Source organism: Schistocerca serialis, chromosome 4, assembly GCF_023864345.2.
Source record: "Schistocerca serialis cubense isolate TAMUIC-IGC-003099 chromosome 4, iqSchSeri2.2, whole genome shotgun sequence".
Classification (NCBI taxonomy): Eukaryota; Metazoa; Arthropoda; class Insecta; order Orthoptera; family Acrididae; genus Schistocerca; species Schistocerca serialis.
The window spans coordinates 607394966-607412435 of NC_064641.1; the positions used below are offsets into that span (position 1 = coordinate 607394966).

At 41.0% G+C, this 17470-nt stretch overlaps 1 long non-coding RNA gene across 1 annotated transcript; it reads left to right on the plus strand.

Annotated features, from left to right (window-relative positions):
- Positions 1–2077: 2077 nt before the first annotated feature.
- LOC126475419 (uncharacterized) lies at positions 2078–6598 on the plus strand. Its single transcript, XR_007586729.1, has 2 exons — positions 2078–2262; positions 6467–6598. It is a non-coding gene; the product is annotated as an uncharacterized LOC126475419 (long non-coding RNA).
- The last annotated feature ends 10872 nt before the right edge of the window (positions 6599–17470 follow it).

Sequence of the window (17470 nt, forward strand, 5' to 3'; positions counted from 1 at the left end):
CGTATTACACTGAGATGAGAGAAGTCATGTGCCAGCGATATGCACATACACAGGCGTTGGCAGTATCGCTTAGATAAGCTATAAAAGGGAGGTGCATTCGCGGAGCAGTCCGTGGTACTCAGGTGAGTCTTGTGGAAAGGTTTCCGACGTGCTTATGGCCGCAGGACGGGAATAAATAGACTTTGAGCAAGAAATGGTAGTCGGAACTATAAGCTTGAGGCACTCCATTTGGGAAATTGTTGGGGAATTCAATATTCATAGGTCCACAGTATCAAGAGACTGCCGATAATACCAAATTTCATGCATTACCTCTTATCATGGTAACGCAGAGGTTAGAGGCCTTCACATAGCGACCGAGGGCAGCGGCATTTGTGTAGAAAAAAAAGGTTCAAATGGTTCTGAGCGCTATGAGATTTAGCATCTGAGGTCATCAGTCCCCTAGACTTAGAACTACTTAAACCTAACTAACGTAAGGACATCACACATATCCACGTCCGAGGCAGGATTCGAAGCTGCGACCGTAGCAGCAGCACGGTCCTGGACTGAAGCGACTAGAACCGCTCAGTCACAATGGCCTGCATTTGTGTAGAGTTGCCGGTGCTAACATACAAGGAATACTGCGTGAAATAACTTCAGAAATCAATGTGGGAGGTAGGGTGAACGCATTCGTCATGACGGTGCAGCGAAATCTCGCATTGATAGGGTATGGCAGCAGACGATCTACGCGAATGCCTTTGCTGACAACACGGCATCGCCTGCAACGCCTCTCCTGGCATTGTGAGCATATCGGTTTGCCTAGACGACTGGACAATCATGGCTAGGTCGGATGAGCGCCGCTTTCAGTTGGTAAGAGCTGATGGTAGCGTTCCATGACGCATATACCCCACGAAGCCATGACCAAAGAAGACAACAAGACACTGTGCAAGATGGTGGTGACTCCATAACGGTGCGGGCTGTTTATTTGTAATTTCCTGGGTCCTCTGGGCCAACTCAACCGGTCATTAACTGGAAATGGGTGTTGTTCGGTTGCTTGGAGACCATTTACAGCCATCGATGGGCATCATGTTCCAAAACAACGATGGAATTCTTGTGGCTGACAATGCATCATGTCACTGTACGACAGTTCTCCGCTACTGATTTGAAAATTATTCTAGACAGTTTGGGAGTGATTTGGCCACGCAGATCGTCAGATCATCCGATAATCGAGAGCTCAGTTCGTGTAAAATATCGTGTACCGGAACAATTAACCAATTATGGACGGTTATAGAGGCAGCAAGGCTCATTGTTTCTGCAGGGAAGTTCCACCGAATTGTTGAGTCAATATCAAGTCGGGTTGCTGCACACGCCGGACGAAATGGCGTCTAACACGATATTAGGAGGTATCCGATGACGTTTTTTAGCTCATTGTATACCACCAGTGATGCCTCAGAACAGTAGGTGCGCTCTGTCCAATTATTTTGCGTTTCGTACAGAAGATTGCGGTTACAAGCAATATTGTAGAGGATGTACAACAGAAGGGTTTTAAAAGATGCTACCTTCATCTTAAAGGGACCTAGACTCTCCTGTATCTGCTACGTTTTAAAGAACGTTTTCGTTGACAGCACGTGCCTCCTAAAGAGTTTTTATATTACTATTGATTCTCAGAAAATATTCGTTATTTTCTGGGATGATGTGTGTCGTGCACAGTACTAATTTAAATAAATTGCTAATAGTTCCGCATGCTGAAGCGAAAGAATTATTACTGACATAGACGTTAAGAAAGTTGCGCGAATAGTGCGCCATCACTATCTCTTACTTACGCGAGACTGATCGACATCTCATATTTCGCTACGCGAAAAAACTCCTGTGAGGACAGCTCATGTCTCATGTCAGAGATAGCGCGGCGCAGTTCTTCCCCGGCCGCGTCACCTCCGACCTGCGTCCAGCACATGTGGCCGCCGTGCATCCCCGCGCCTCCGGAGATGACGACAGCGCAGGCAGATAAATAGCTGCCTACCGCGACACTATGGGACAGCCGCCTCTCGTCCGCTCTGCAGCCGCAACAGACTCGCACGCTCACCACCGCCGCCATGAGGACACGCACGCTGCTGGTACTGCTGCTCGTGTTGGTGGCTACGGCCACACTCGTCGCCCCCGCGGCAGCCTGGAGGTGGCCCTGGGAGAAGCCAAAAATTACCGCAGAGATGATCAAGATGCAGCAGAGGTGTGGGTCCGGAACGGTGCTAGTCGGCAGCAGGTGTAGGAGGGTCTACATGGCATGAGGTACGTATCACCTTGGGAGTCTACTTATAACTCTAATTAGTGAGCTTACTTAAAGAGAACTGTCAATGTTTAAGATGAAGAACGACGCCAGTGCCCATCGAACTAATAACGTTTTTGGTTATTTTATAGTCAATTCTCTCAAAAATATTAGCAACTTTACTGCTGTAAAGGGGCAACGACCTTGCCGCAGTGGATAAACCGGTTCCCGTGAGATCACCGAAGTTAAGCACCGTCGGGCGTGGTCGGCACTTGGATTGGTGACCATCCAGGCCACCATGTGCTGTTGGCATTTTTCGGGATGCAATCAGCCTCGTGATGCCAATTGAGGAGTTGCTCGACCGAACGGCTCCGGTCAAAGAAAACCACCATAACGACCGGGAGAGCCGTGTGCTGACCATGCGCCCCTCCTATCCGCATCCTCAACCGAGGATGACACGGCGGTCGGATGGTCACGATGGGCCATTTGTGGCCTGAAGACGGAGTGCTTTACTGTTGCAAACCACAGATGTCTCTAAAACTCTGAATGTTTATTATGCCCACCCGTTCGTTATCCCTGTAAATGATGGCGGCAACGACATAGTCATTAGTTTTAATCATCACACCGAGAAAGTAAATGTACGTTGCTATTTATTTTGTAGTTTGGAGGGAATTGTCAGTAGTTCTGGTACACATCGAAATTTCCCCGTCATATGTCCAAATTACGCCGCTAGGGTATCCGAAACAAAAATATGAAGCCCATAGTTGAAGCAGAACTGCCATGATCACGAGAGGGGGTTTCATCGTTCTTGCATAGCAGCGTGCCATCTACAGCCAAACGATATTAATGTGAATTTTATTGGCGAACTAACACGTCGCTACAGGTTCAAACTAATTTTGTTGCTACAAAATTACGTTCAAACATAAACTGTGAACTCGTCAACCAAATTCACATTAACATCGTTTACAACTAGCAAACGAACGGCAACATTTTTCCAGAGGCAACTGGTTTCGGCATTCCATTACGCCAATATCAGTCCCACTACAGTAACATTCTGGCTGATCTTGTATTGCCAGACAAAATTTCATTCAAAAGCGAACGAGTGTTCGCATCAGCATATTTAACAAGGCTGTTCACTGTAAACACTCTGAGTGCAGACTGTTTACGTGTGTACAGACATGTTACATACTCCATTGGTGATACTGGTTCGCCTTCATACCATATTAAAGAACTGGATTGTGGATTTCATAAATCAACGTATTTAAGTAACTACAGAAAAAGTCTTCAGTTTCTGTAGAGAATCACAGTTGCCAGGCAAGAGTCTACAGTTCAGGTAGCTGGGCAAAAGAATACGTCGTTCAGTGTGCGTTTGTAGCTGCAGGCAAGTGGTACTGTCAGTTATCTTGCTTCTCCATCCCCTTAAATCAATACGATTTGATCGCCAAAAGTGTCACAGAAATACCTCATTTTGAACTGCTTTTCTCCCTATGTAATTAATCGTGTGAATGTGTAAAGTCTCCTTAATAGCTATCAAAATAAGAGTAACCAGTAGCTATGGTTCTGGTGTTCGTTATTTCATCGTAGGCCGTATGTTCAGGGGCTGCCTTAAATGCTTATGGCGATGGTGATCCTCAATCCTATCAGGACTCCTGGAATTGGCAATGGCTCTATTTAACATCTTAGCAAATATGCTTCCAAGATTCAGACTTTTAAATTTCGGGATAATAAGTTTCAAAAAGCAGTGATTTGTAGTACAACACGAAACTAGGCCATCAGTCGTTGACACATTATACCCGTATTCAGTATGGAATGACTTATTCTACATTCCTATTTCGGGCATTCTCACTTTAATTTCCTTTGGTGTGCATAACAGCTTGATGACATAGACTGTTATTCGCCTGTCACGTCATCGATCTTGAAGAGAAGCACGCTCATAAAACTTAAAATTTCCAGTAGGAACAGAAGTTTTTGCAATCACTTATACGCGCAAGGACTACAATGTGTAACAACATAGTATGATAGGGCGAGGACCTAAAACAAACCCCTAAAGTGCATCCTGAACGAGTATAGTTCACCACGTGGTGACTTTTTTGCAAATACGTTTACAGCTGCCGAATTACGACCCCGTCTTTTTCTATGGACTTAATTTCTTGCTGCAAATCACTATTTCGCCATCAGGGGAGGAGAACACACAAACCACCCCTCCCCACTGTAGCAAATGTAGAAAAACCACTAGTTGAGTTACTGTTAGTATGTTTATTGTTGTCCCGTCAGTTCAAGAAGTTTCGGGAGGGATTCATAAACGGTATCTCTCCCCACTCAAGTACACAGCTGTGTAATAAGTCCATATTTGCGGTGTTATTCAACTCGGAGGTCACATTTGCTTGAATGTCCATTATGCAGTCAAAGCGTTGACCCTTGCTGTCGATTTCTGCACTTTTGGTTTTGTCATAGATTCGTGTTGAGAACAGCAAGTTTCGTCTAAGGCGATGATTTTTACCAGAAAATTTCTGTCAACTTCTTTCGTTTCAGTCAAGTTGTCGAAAGCGACCACTACTCATTGTTATTGTTCGGGAGTCAAAGTATGGTGTCAAACGTTGCACACACTTTACTATTCTTCAATACATTCTGGACAATGTCTTTAATTGTTGGTTTTGCTCCATTGCGATTTGTGACCCAACAACATTGAGACATTAGGCCTCACGTCCTCTACTTAACACTGTCTGCTACAACTGCCTGATCGAATGCACACCTGTTGTTTACTGTTGTTAAATCAAACTGTCTCCGCAGCTACTATGCTGATGTCGATTATACGCCGGGAACTTTTTGGATGGACACTGTATAAATTTCACCGACAACTGCTCACAATTACCACTTTAAGCGTTCTACATCCACATCTGCACGGATACTCTAAAAATCACATTTAAGTGCCTGGCAGAGGGTTAACCGAAACACCTTCACAAGCCTCTATTATTCCAATCTCGTATATAGCGAGAAAAGAACCAACGTACGAGCTCTGATTTTCCTTATTTGGCCATAGTGATCGTTTCTCCCTATGTAGATCTGTGTCACGTTATGCATTGCCATGTTACACGCTACAGTTCGGAGAACTCTAGAGGCACATGGCTGCTAAATTTGTAGGCATGAAGAATAAAGATTTCGAATGTTTTTATATTTTAAAACCTTTAATTGTTTTCACATAATAAATTCTGAGGCATTACTTTTCAGAAAGCCATATTAACGCTTTTATGTGTATTGAGAATCATACTTTTCCTAATACCTTTCATTGCGGTACACCCGATTTTTCCTTGGTTTCTGTTGAATATTCGGCTCTCGGAATAACGTACTGTATTCTATTATTAAAAAATGCTTCCAACGAATCATGTATCGGTTTCTAATAGCGAACCCTCATATTAGTGAGTTATTAGCTTCACAAAATTTTTCGTTAATTAATTGAGTTAAATGTCTTACATTTTTTGGAGCAACCCTTAGTGCGAAGATTTCCGGGAAGTGCTATGTTCCGGACATTTTCCGATAATAAATGCTATTTGCTTGAACCAAAGCATTATCTTTATTGCCATTGATTTTGGTGCGCGGAAGATAATATTTTGAACCTATATTGTCAATATAATTTTAGCGGATCTGTACAGATAACAGTCATTCTTATACCACTAATGACTGAGGACTCTGATTTTGTAGTTAATTAGCAAACTTAGGAGGGGGTTATTGTCGCGGGAAATCGGAATACTTCCTCTGTCATATCTCTTGATAAACACATCCACTGGAACTTTAATTAATATTATGAACTCATACATAAGGAACAGCCGTATTATCTTAATGGACCGTTAACAAGAAAAGATTTGCACGTTGATAATACTAGATAATACATATTTCCAAGTTTCACAAAGACTTTTAGATTAATCACTAGTTACTATTATCACTAATTTGGTTGTATAACTAAAAAAATCAGTAACAGATTCCTCAAGGTCAAACACTTCTATGAGCAATCTCAAATTCTTTACAGGCGTTTTTTTCACAGATAACTGTGGGAGACTTAGTTGTGTCTACCGTCCTGCCGAAAATCATTTGGTTTAGTCACTATTTGTACATCACACACCGTGAGGTTGTGAAAGTCTCGTTAAGGTTATGCTGCAAACAAAAGATTACATTGAAAGAACTACTGGAGCGCTCTTTCTTCGAAATTTCTTATAATTGTGTCTTTTCCAGGTGGCTGGGGACATTCTTAATGTGGACGACAACATTTCAAAAGAATGGAAAAAGTGGAAGCTTTTATATGTAAATAAATTTTGTACAGTTATTTATAATGTAAGTAATACATGTAACACTTTTTTAAAAGAATTCTCTTCATTTATTTGTGGTTTTCGTTTTGCCAATTGTTTTACTGTTTTAAAGTTTTATTCCTTGAAACTTGCTTTCCTCCGACATATCCTTCCATTTCCCCAGTTTTTAGGAAATCATTACTAAATATGGGTAATAATAATAAACATTATATTAAATAAATTCATGTTTTACTGTCTGATGTTTTCTTTGTCATAAAGTGAATCTGTTTATTGACAGTTATCCATTGGCTACCTTCTCATGCCCTTCCTTCCAGTACCTAAGATGGTTAACGAAGTTAAATTTTTTGATGTCAAAATGAATATAAGCGGTGATTCTTACTCAGTTAGTTGTGCTGATTTCAAATCCTTTTACAAAACGTTTTCTTATCCATAGTTTGTGAGTAACCACATTAATAGTACCTCTGGTACTATGAATTCGAGTAAATGTAAAATCTTAGATAGCATTCATGTTACCTAACTAAAATGTATGAGAAATATTGGAATCCACTTTTTCTGCTGGTGTTTTAGGCATTTCAGCGATTTCCTAATGTAAACGCTCATCATGTTCGTTACTGACAATGCAGAGATTCTAAGGGAAGGAATCAAGATGGGAGTCCTACGTGCGTGTTTTCAATGACATTTTACAGCCCATGATCCTGTGTCTCTCAGTCAGCTCACTGAATACTTGTCTGTAATGTTCAGACGCGTAGTTTGCTAGAATACTTATTGCAACTTTATTTAAACAGAACCATGGTGCCTATTTCTGCAAATATAACAGGCTTCCAAACAGCAGATCTTTCAGAAGTTCGGCAATTTAGGTGCCAACAAACATTCCCTCTTTTAGTTTCGTTTCATTGTTCTTTGGTAACTTGTATTTTAAGAAGAGAAACGTACATTGATTTCAGGGAAATGCTTAATCAAACACAGTTTGATTTGAAATGTAGCCAATAAGATTTAATTAACACTTAGAAGTGGTTGACGGTGATCATTGGTCTGTCCTGGAATGAGTAGCTCCCTCTTAGGGCAGCTTTCCATAATATAATGATATCGCTGCTGTTCCACATGGACAGGAAGTGGGAAAATTTTGTACAGCCAAGTCCGATCCAAGTAGAATAGCTATCACGCCATAATCTGCATATATCTGACATTAACCGTCATCATATCAGATACTGGAGAGCAATAGATGTATGTTCGTGCTACTTTCTTTCATACCAACTGCGTAAGCTATAGTAATGGGTAAAAACGTATTTACATTATACAGCAAGACATTTTTCAAACTGGTTTCCGATGAGTCAACAAACAAACGTTAATCTCCAGGTTAATGCCCAGCACTCAGTGTCTCTAACGAAGAGTCAACATTATTATAGAGAACTTGATCCTCGTGTACAAAAAAATAAATTTTCAAGTTACCCATGGCTTTTACCAAAAGAACCTACTTTGATGCTCGTCTGCAGATTGTGTCAGCCTCTCAGTCTCGAAGTAAGTAACTTTGTTTCATATTTAAGTAACCAGAGATCATTAGCAAGTCACTTAGAAACCTCCTTTTTTTTAGAACTTGAGGTTAATTTATGGTAACTCCTTCAAAAATCTGACTCACTGCGATGTTGCAATTAACGAACGTCATCAACACTTTTAAAACCTTATCATCAACACTTAAAATCTTCAGTCACATTTTTGTCATTTGGCGGAATTGGTATGAGAAGTCCTGACCGTGAAGCAGTTGTCAAATTGCTAATTCAAAAGACAGATATTTAATAGTATGTTTGTATTAACAAGTAATCCCACATATGATTATGAGAAAGAAGTAGTAGTTTGTTACGTGACCCTTAAGCTCCCTTCATATCACAGGAGCTGCAAAGACACATGACGGGATCCTTTAAACCAGTCAGTTAATAATGTTACACAGTTGGCACAATATATTCTAGGACACAAGAAGTCATTCCTGGTCCATTTTACTGTCAAAACAACACTCATAAGCTCTTTCAAATCGGGGAGTCAAACTTCATCTCTGCACAAACGTAAAAATATTGTTTTCATCGCTTAAAAATTTTCAAGATATGCCTCGCTTCTACAACACAATGCTTAAGAGAACACGCTTTTAGCTGACATTTGTACTTGTCGTTTCACAGCTGAATGACAGGATTAGCTTCCTTCATTAAAAAAATCTTCTACTCCTCTGGCAAGTAAACAGGACGCTTTCTGTCTGCGATAGTTCTTATTCCTTATTTGTTGTTAGAGCCAATCACAGCTTGGGCGGGAATTATTTCGACTGTTCTCCCAAGTAAGTAAGATTTTATTCTTTTAATCACTACACTTATAAACATAAAAACAGTGTTTTTTATTATTAAAAAAAGTTGGTGGATGATTATCTAATCATGACTTCATTTTTGGATCTGGCAGTGCAAATACCTAAGAATTAGCTGCAATTGTTTATTTAACATTTTCATTACTCACCAGTCTTATTTCTTTTCTCAGCAAAGTTTTTTATACTGTGGTTTTCGATTCACTGTAATTTATTTATTAATGTAAACACAAAAGAAAAATCAAGCTAGAACAAAGAAAAGAAACCATCCATGTTGCGTTCAGTGGAAGCGGGCCTGGAATTTCCAATGGTAGTTTATTGAAACCACGAAATACCCAAACCAGCAACGTGGCAAGTAATCTTCATCCCCACTGGCAGGAAGTCCTTTGGTCTCCAATGTGGGACAAATTATGGAAATTTGTCGAACATTTGAGATCTTTATGCCAAACGACATTAGTGTGGCAAATTTATGCGCTTCTTCCCATCGACAGCAAATCACATTACTTCAGTCTCCTTTACACATAGGAATAGACGTCTTTTCGTTTCTGTCGCATAGAAGAGAGATTCATAACTTAATTTCCACAAATAAGGACAATCTTGGTTTCCACGAAGCCATGAAAAACCCTGTGAATACTGGTGGGGATAACAGTTGGTGCTGAAACTCGAGGAATCTATTCTCGTACAACGAAAACGTCACTAAGTGCGCTTACGCTCATATTCGGGAAATCCATACCCTAATACTGCCGACAGAGGATGTATCTTAGCTTCCACTTACTTTAGACCATTTTTCGAAGATCCTATTGATGCTCACACATGCACTTTTGCCAATGGGAAACTCTCAGTTTTTTCATTTTTGGTTCTGGCAGTGCAAATACCTAAGAATTAGCTGCAATTATTTATTTAAGATTTGCATTACTCACCAGTCTTATTTCCTTTCTCTGCAAAGTTATCTATACTGACCTTTTGATTGAGCCCAGACGGAACAAAGGAATTAATCAGTTTCATCTCAGTACAGTGAGATATATCAAACAAACGCTGGTAACCTGAGCATCTTTATTAAGGTAACACAATTATTGCATTTCAACGCAACCGAAATCCAAACATTAGTAATACACCGATAAGGAGAAAATTCTAGAAATTATAAAAATTTTGGCAAATTCAGAATAGATTACTTATGAAAATTATTGTAAAAGCACAATTCATGCAAAATTGTTTAGAAGTGAGAAGAAGTAACAGTGTGAATGAATTACTTAAAAGTGCCCAAAATCACCTTAGGTCATTTATCATAAATTATTTTAAAAGTACCAGTAATGCAGAAAAGTTGACATGCACCAATAACAAAGAATTTTCAGAATTATTAAAATGTGCCAAAAAGCATCTTACACCACTTATCAGGAAGTACTTTAAAAAAACAGCAGTACGGCAAAATAGTTTATTACAACCTTTGGTTTATCAACAAAGAACGCCAAGGGCTCAGTCTGTAAACTTATTCAGTCAGATTTTGCATTCGGTATCAGAAGCAAGAAACTGTACCACTAGTTTCCATGGGTAGAATAGAATCTGGCTTTTGAGAAGGAGAGGCCGCCAATTGTGAAATTCAGATTCGATTCATACTGCGCATAATAAGAGCTCATGGCCAGAGGTGTAATGTGGCAAAGCACCAAGATGCACTTCTCAGACGTTGTCGAGAAAATCGACAGTTAAAAGAAACCGTTACGATGAAATACTCTCTACGACTAATAATTTTCTACAGTGTCGTGGCGCAGCGGCAAGCGCACGGGTTCGTATTCCGAAGGTCGCCGGATCGAATCTCGCGCCATGCAACATTTTTTTTTATTATTAGCTTTTTGTAATTCAAATATATGTATATAATTCCCGGCAATCAGTTGCAACAATTACGCATATGATAAGTTGCTGAAAGTCGTTTGTCGTGGAAAAACTGGCGACTTCGAACATCATTATGTTTTCCGCAAACAAAGTTGTATTTCACGAATGTTATTAACTGTCTTCATAATGTTAACCACGTATAGTTAACGGAAGACGTAGAAACGGTATTCCGAAACGAATACGTATAGCGTAAGTCAAACGTTCGAATTAGAATAGAGACCCCACGAACACAAATTTGCTGTGGCAGGTATGAAACAGAAACTCCGTTACTCGCTCGTTACAGTTGAAGGACAGATGTTGAACGGGCCGAAACGAGCCGCCGCATAACAGTGTAGTTGCCTACTAACTTCGAAAGAAGGTAGATGCGTTCCCTAGCGCAACTTACAACATTGTCGAATATCAGTGCGGACGGGAGAGCTTTGGTACACCCTTTAAAAAAAAAAAAACGGAAAAATGGAGGCGGTACAATTGGAGAGCGATCCGCTTTCACCAACATGCATAAGCAATTCATTAATAGTTTATATATATAAATATATTTGAATTACAAAAAACTAATAATTAAAAAAATTGCAATGCGCGAGATTCGATCCGGCGACCTTCGGATTACAAATCCGAGCGCTTACCGCTGCGCCACGACGCTGTAGAAAATTATTAATCGTAGAGAGTATTTCACCGCAACGGTTTCTTTTAACTGTCGATTTTCTCGACAACGGCTGAGAAGTGCATCTTGGTGCTTTGCCACATTACACCTCTGGCCATGAGCTCTTATTATGCGCAGTATGAATCGCATCTGAATTTCACAATTGGCGGCCTCCCCTCGTCAGATTATTAAGCACCCAAACAGTCTCATGTAAGATGCAGCCAAGATGGCGTGTGCGACAGTTAGGCTACTACAAGCACCGAAGGTGCACAGAAGTTGGAGGTCGCTCAAAATAACTTGGCCTGTGTACAGAAACACATTAACTTTATCAGCGCCGCGAAATCACCCCTCTGTTCAAAAGGGTTGGCCGCCTCAGATATCTGTCAGCTACTGAATTACGTGATTCGTGGGTTATAATCGAAATGTTCTCTTCCCGCTTCGGCTACACTCCAGACAAGGACACGTTCGCGCGACGACTGCACTGCAACTTCCTGAAACTGTTTTGAAAAAGCTGTACGGTAAAAAGAAAATTGTTTTGGACGCATTTCAGGGCCTCATTCGTCAGCCTCCACGTGGACACCCTATTATTTCACTAGGCAGATTTATTGTGATATTTACATATTAAGTCAGGTACTGCGTCAAATTTGAGTACTTTGCAATTAAAAATAGAGGTCACTCCGAGTTGCGATTGGTACATGCTAGACCACATATTTCTGGACGTGAAATGGAGCTAACAAATTGAATTTTTCTTTAAACTTGAAACAAGATCTGTATCTATCTCCTATCTCGAGAAAATGGATTGGATGTCGATCACTCACTTCCAACCGTGTGTGAACACTGTAGCGTCCAGATGAAATATTCTTAACGTGTCTCATATCTCATAAACAGTTCGAGATACCATTTTTGGCAAATCACAAAGTGCCAAGCAGAGAGTATTCTCCCATACAGGTAACGTGAAAAATTTCTTGTCTTCTGCGATACACCAGTGACAACAGAGTTTTTTATTGGATATTGGAGTTCTTCGAAGTTTTTTATTGCATATTGGAGTTCTTCGAAAAGCCATCGTCAGCTGGTGACATAAATATGTGTTTTTAACGACATAAATGAGGGAATCACACTTTTATTTTTACAGCAGGCGTAGGCTTATCGTAATGTATTGATGTCATTGATTTTACTTGTCCTCTATTGTCTAGTTGATAGTAGACAGTGACCGGGCACTGTTGAAATTACAACTTCATTAGGATACTGGTGAAGTAAAATAGTGTAAATACCGCCGTGTTTTGCGACACGAAGCTAAGGGCCACAAGACAAGGATAAAAGATTCAGAAGACGGGCGAAAATAAATCGCTAATACTGTTGCAATTTCAGCGTAGTCCTGTATCCACTGTGTTTTCAGTAACAAATGGTTGGCTTGTCGATTTATTTGTCGTAATGGCATAACCTGTGAAAACGATCACTTGCAGACTCGCTAACTGTAGCCTACTTGTTCCACGTGATCGGCGTTCTTGTAACGGCTGCCGCAGAGAAACTACGACTCGCCTACTGCGCTGTTTCGTCCTCACCTACGATTTTTATTAATTTTTTAATTTTTTCAATTTTACACGTCCATTTCCGTAGAACCAAATTGAGGAGCATGTCTCCTTGGTCACGGAACGTGTCAGTTTATGAAATAACAAATTGAAAGTAATAACAGATAAAATAAAATGGTTATGAATCGATAAAAAAGACAAGCCATAAGTTTATGTAAACGTACTCAACAATATAACACAGTATTCGGCTTATGGAACTCCTCGACAGAATAGAATGAGGAGACCCTTCAGTTTCGATTTCAAAGCATGTAGCTAACTGCTAATATTTTTTTGAAATCTTGTGTTAGCTAATTGAAAGTGGACGCAGCAGTATACTGCACACCTCTCTTCACAAGTGTCCAGGAAGTGCGAACCAACTGCAGATTGAATTTCTGCCTGGTACTAACTGAAGAAAGCGCCTAATTCTTTGGAATAAGCTGATACTGCTAACGAGAAACGACAGTAAATAATATATATATATTGAGAAGTCAATATCAGAATACCTAGACTATGGAGCATCTTACACCACTTGTTTCCCGAACCGCACGTTTCTGAGCCCTAAAATACCCTTTGAGATTGGGAATAGTTACCACAAAATATAATACCATTCGTCATAGGCGAATGAAAATAAGCAGACTGCTTTTATTGTCGAACTATCAATTACTTTAGATACAGATCGAATAGTAAAAATGGCAGCATTAAGTCTTTGAACAGGATATTGAACGAGGGCTTTTCACGACGGTTTGCTATCTATCTGAACACCTAGAAATTTGAACTGCTAAGTTTGACTAATCATATGCCCATTCTGTGAAATTAAAACATCGGGTTTTGTCGAATTGTGTGTCAGAAACTGCAAAAACTGCGTCTTACTGTGATTTAGCTTTAGTTTATTTTCAACAGGCAATGAACTTATGTCATAAACTGCACCATTTGAAACAGTGTCAACGTTGCACTCAACATCCTTTACTACCAAGCTAGTGTCATCTGCAGACAGAGATATTTTGTAATCACATCTAATACTGGAGGGAATGTCATTTACATAAATAAGGAACAAGAGTGGCCCCAGCACTGATCACTTGGACACCCTCCAGTGGACAGTGCCCCACTCAGTCTCCACATCATAGTCACTCTCAACATCGTGGTAATGACCTTTCGCTGACTGTTGTTAAGGTAAGAGATGAACTAACTGTAAGCAATTCCCCGTATCCCAACATCTTTTGATCCACACACAAAAACGCCTTAGTTAAATCAAAAAAGATGCCTAGCGTTCGAAACCTTTTGTTTAATCCATCCAGTACTTAACAGAGAAAAGGGAATATAGCATTTACAGTTGTCGCGTCCACTATCACACCGTCTACGCCACTGATGATCAAGTAAATTTGCACGCACACTACCACTGGCACTCCCTTTTGTAATTAAATTCCATTTTTTAACGTAAAGCCCGCCGGAGTGGCCGAGCGGTTAAAGGCGCTACAGTCTGGAACCGCACGACCGCTACTGTCGCAGGTTCGAATCCTGCCTCGGGCATGGATGTGTGTGATGTCCTTAGGTTAGTTAGGGTTAAGTAGTTCTAAGTTCTAGGGGACTCATGACCACAGCAGTTGAGTCCCATAGTACTCAGAGCCATTTGAACCATTTAACGTAAACCGCCACAATGACCTCGCAGCGAGGACACCTTAGTCACTACATTCGCTATGGAAACAGAAGCAGCCTTGCCCATGGAAATGCACAAAACGAGCAAGGTAAATGCCAGCGGATAACCGACGACTTCACTTGCAACTGACCATCTCATAGCCACCTCCAAACAGAAAGACGTGCTGCTCTTGCCACTCTTCTGGGCAATCCTCACGTACTCACGGCGGCGCTTGCACACTCCCATCGATGTACCTCTCAAGTCCCCGTCTTCTCTAGTGGGCTTACACGGAGTCCCTCCACCCACGAGCCGATAATCAGTGCTCTCGCGGCGAGCCAAAAACGGCCAAAGCACTGCCGCTAGACTACCCGAAGTATATTAACACGCCCGTATCAATTATGGGGCACCATTAAAGCCTCCCGTCTCCAATTCCCCAGAAACTAAGCGAAGAGATACAAGGGTTTATTACGTCTCTTAAAGTCGAATCCGAACGGGCGAACGATGATGCATTAAGTATCGAGCCCAACGAGGACTTTTAAGAGCGATCTTTACAATAAAACCAACATTTTAAAAAGGAGTAGGAAACCTCGAGCTTACCCATCTTCATAGGGTCCAAAACTCTGCACGATTCGAGTACAACAGACTATATCGCCAATTCGACCACCCTGGTGGAACACAGGCCCAGAGGAAGGTAAACAACGGGGCGGGGCGTACCCCTTAGGACGTCAACTGCACGTAGTACGCTACTCTACAGAAAGAAGGGCAGCGTTGTACGAGAAGAGCGTATCTAGGAACTAACCTATCGGGATGAGGAGCGGGAATGGGGGAGGGGGAATAATTAATGTTAATTCTGCGTTGTATCGTGAAATAGTTATGAGGTTTTGCGACTCTGAATACACTTACTATCCATTATATGTTTTTATGTTGTTCGAAATGGTACTGGATCGATACATCTGTCTGTGCGGTGGGCAAGATGCGATTTACGATACTATGGAGACTTTTTTCCGGTGGGTCGGCAGCTTTCCTACGCTACTCTGCTCTGGATATGCCCATTTTCAAAAGCATGTCATTTTTATTCACGCCTAAGTAATTGCAGATAATTACAGCCAACGACAATCCGCCAAGAAATAAACAAAACAGGCTACATTCTAAGGTGGCGAGGCCATTGCAAATGGAAACCTTTTATGATCAAAACTGCCTACATTTTACGGAAATAATTTTTGTCACTCACGACCAGCCTCTCCAATCATTATCGATTCATGGGCGTCGTTTTCTGTGGATTCGGATGCTTATCCTCGCCAGTTGGAGAACATTATATTTTGTGATTCACTGTCCATTGTGCTGCAAGTAGCAAATATGCGGTCCAGGCACATCGCGTTACTTTGTTGATGGATTATTGGAAGGTTCTAGCTAATCACACAAGAAAGGCATATGGTTCCACCAAATCTCACTACATTGTCCGCTGTATCATAGCGAAAACAGCATGTCCATATACGCTGCTCACTCACATTACTGTGATCACCCCTATCGTAGACATCAACTTGCAATAACCACTGACAGACAGCAAGTGGCAGCATCAGCAGTAGTGGGTACAAAAGCGTGTGGGAGGGACGCCGAAAGACTGCAGTTCTGTTCGTAATGTGGAAGTGCAGCGATTTATTTGACGTCCAAAAATGCAGTCATCGGTTTTTCGGACAAGGATGAAGGATGGAAGCATTTCCGAAACGGCAAAGTCCATATACTCTTGATGTGCCGCCATGGTTAGAGTACATTCTGCTTGGCCCAATGGCGCTTTCCAAAACCGGCGCCGAGGCAACTATGGCGCATCACAGACCATAGATGAAAGAAATGAACAGCAGTAGCAGAGATGTGTGCTGGAGAATAGGTAGACAACTGTTGATCAAATGACCGCCCAGACGATGCTAATCCCAACAAGTTAACGCAGGAATAATTTCTCTGGATGATGTCTACTATTTAAGACATATGTATCCCACCGTTAGCAATAAGACAAAAGTCTAGTCAAAAACCCGTACACTCAGTTAAATTTTGATGCTCTAGTCGATTTCTAGAAGGTACTCATCCACAAAGATGAAATCCTGACGAGGATCATAACCATGACAAGTGGACGAGGAGAGTTATTTTCACCAATCGCCATGAGCAGCCGAAACTCATCCGTAAGAGTGTTTCCATAGGGCTGGTTGAACTAAGACGCGTGAGTCTATGGAGAATCATGGAAAACAACAATTATAGACTGCCCGCCTGATGGAACCACTATCCAGCCGCAATAGGTCACAGTTGGCTGAGTAACAACGTCGGAAATTTTCAGCCTTTCTGCCTCACATGTCAAGAGCATTTAAACCTATAGATAAGAGGAGACCGATCAGACAAAACAATGTCAAACTCTACATCAACAACGGAATTTCTCATACAAAGTGTCTCAAGCTGAATGCCGCATTCTTCAGAAGAAAGTAGGAAAGGTATTGGAAGACGACCTCATTCAGTCATCAGAAAGTTATTTGTTCCTCTCTGTGAACCTCGTGAAGAAGAAAGTTTTTAGATAATGTTTCCGTGCTCCTTACGGACTGATGATTTAGCCTAAACATCGAAACATCGTATACTGATTACAAAAAAAAAAAAAAAAAAAAAAAAAAAAAAAAAAAAAAAAAAATTCATTCACCCGCTTAGACTGCCAGTATCTCTTTTTGCCGTCAGGTAAATGTGACACGGAAGCTAGTGAAACGTTGATCTTACCAAAAAGCTGATGCGAAACTATGCATAGATTAAGAGCAAACAGCTCATTAATTTTATTTTACGTGTGATATGGAGTAAAATAGTAACTTCGATTGGGTATGTGGCCAAAA